At 53.9% G+C, this 2,428-nt stretch overlaps 1 non-coding gene across 1 annotated transcript; it reads left to right on the forward strand.

Annotated features, from left to right (window-relative positions):
• The first annotated feature begins 377 nt into the window (after positions 1 to 377).
• LOC126322860 (small subunit ribosomal RNA) lies at positions 378 to 2,270 on the forward strand. The gene has a single exon (XR_007559268.1). It is a non-coding gene; the product is annotated as a small subunit ribosomal RNA (ribosomal RNA).
• The last annotated feature ends 158 nt before the right edge of the window (positions 2,271 to 2,428 follow it).

Consider the following 2,428-nt stretch of genomic DNA (forward strand, 5'->3'; position numbering starts at 1 on the left):
GGGGCTTTGCCCTTCTGTGGCGCTGGCGTTGGAGCTGCCGGTCACCGTAGGTGGCGCGTGTTGTTTCCCGCCGGCAATGCCACGACAGCACGCTCCCGGGCCTCTGTCGGCAGCGGCAAGCTCAGTTGGGAGCACGGGTGTTCGCACTGAAAGCGTCTACTCGCCCATCTCCGGGCGATTGCGCCTCTCTCGAACCCGACCAAGTACTTAGGACGGCGCTGCGCGCCGCCGGGACCTGAGAGGGTTTCGAGGTGTATCGTGCAGGGGAGCTCAGCCTCCTCCTGTTTGCAGAATAATTGAGCGGACGCTTGCGTGTTCGCGCGGGCCCTCGGGACACACTCCCGGGCGGCCGGCTGCTCAGCTCTCGTTGACGCAGCTCCCTGGTTGATCCTGCCAGTAGTCATATGCTTGTCTCAAAGATTAAGCCATGCATGTCTCAGTACAAGCCGCATTAAGGTGAAACCGCGAATGGCTCATTAAATCAGTTATGGTTCCTTAGATCGTACCCACGTTACTTGGATAACTGTGGTAATTCTAGAGCTAATACATGCAAACAGAGTCCCGACCAGAGATGGAAGGGACGCTTTTATTAGATCAAAACCAATCGGATTGGCTCGTCTGGTCCGTTTGCCTTGGTGACTCTGAATAACTTTGGGCTGATCGCACGGTCCTCGTACCGACGACGCATCTTTCAAATGTCTGCCTTATCAACTGTCGATGGTAGGTTCTGCGCCTACCATGGTTGTAACGGGTAACGGGGAATCAGGGTTCGATTCCGGAGAGGGAGCCTGAGAAACGGCTACCACATCCAAGGAAGGCAGCAGGCGCGCAAATTACCCACTCCCGGCACGGGGAGGTAGTGACGAAAAATAACGATACGGGACTCATCCGAGGCCCCGTAATCGGAATGAGTACACTTTAAATCCTTTAACGAGTATCTATTGGAGGGCAAGTCTGGTGCCAGCAGCCGCGGTAATTCCAGCTCCAATAGCGTATATTAAAGTTGTTGCGGTTAAAAAGCTCGTAGTTGGATTTGTGTCCCACGCTGTTGGTTCACCGCCCGTCGGTGTTTAACTGGCATGTATCGTGGGACGTCCTGCCGGTGGGGCGAGCCGAAGGCGTGCTTGCGCGTCCCGAGGCGGACCCCGTTGAAATCCTACCAGGGTGCTCTTAGTTGAGTGTCTCGGTGGGCCGGCACGTTTACTTTGAACAAATTAGAGTGCTTAAAGCAGGCAAGCCCGCCTGAATACTGTGTGCATGGAATAATGGAATAGGACCTCGGTTCTATTTTGTTGGTTTTCGGAACCCGAGGTAATGATTAATAGGGACAGGCGGGGGCATTCGTATTGCGACGTTAGAGGTGAAATTCTTGGATCGTCGCAAGACGAACAGAAGCGAAAGCATTTGCCAAGTATGTTTTCATTAATCAAGAACGAAAGTTAGAGGTTCGAAGGCGATCAGATACCGCCCTAGTTCTAACCATAAACGATGCCAGCCAGCGATCCGCCGCAGTTCCTCCGATGACTCGGCGGGCAGCCTCCGGGAAACCAAAGCTTTTGGGTTCCGGGGGAAGTATGGTTGCAAAGCTGAAACTTAAAGGAATTGACGGAAGGGCACCACCAGGAGTGGAGCCTGCGGCTTAATTTGACTCAACACGGGAAACCTCACCAGGCCCGGACACCGGAAGGATTGACAGATTGATAGCTCTTTCTTGATTCGGTGGGTGGTGGTGCATGGCCGTTCTTAGTTGGTGGAGCGATTTGTCTGGTTAATTCCGATAACGAACGAGACTCTAGCCTGCTAACTAGTCGCGTGACATCCTTCGTGCTGTCAGCGATTACTTTTCTTCTTAGAGGGACAGGCGGCTTCTAGCCGCACGAGATTGAGCAATAACAGGTCTGTGATGCCCTTAGATGTTCTGGGCCGCACGCGCGCTACACTGAAGGAATCAGCGTGTCTTCCTAGGCCGAAAGGTCGGGGTAACCCGCTGAACCTCCTTCGTGCTAGGGATTGGGGCTTGCAATTGTTCCCCATGAACGAGGAATTCCCAGTAAGCGCGAGTCATAAGCTCGCGTTGATTACGTCCCTGCCCTTTGTACACACCGCCCGTCGCTACTACCGATTGAATGATTTAGTGAGGTCTTCGGACTGGTACGCGGCATCGACTCTGTCGTTGCCGATGCTACCGGAAAGATGACCAAACTTGATCATTTAGAGGAAGTAAAAGTCGTAACAAGGTTTCTGTAGGTGAACCTGCGGAAGGATCATTACCGACTAGACTGCATGTCTTTCGATGTGCGTGTCGTGTCGCGCAACACGCTACCTGTACGGCAGTAGCCGTGCGCCGCGTGCGGAACCACGCGTGCCTCTCAAAACTAGCGCAAGTGTTGTTGTGTGGTACGAGCGCTGAAGCTCTGGAGCGGCTGGC

The sequence above is a fragment of the Schistocerca gregaria genome, unplaced genomic scaffold (assembly GCF_023897955.1).
Source record: "Schistocerca gregaria isolate iqSchGreg1 unplaced genomic scaffold, iqSchGreg1.2 ptg000843l, whole genome shotgun sequence".
Lineage (NCBI taxonomy): Eukaryota > Metazoa > Arthropoda > Insecta > Orthoptera > Acrididae > Schistocerca > Schistocerca gregaria.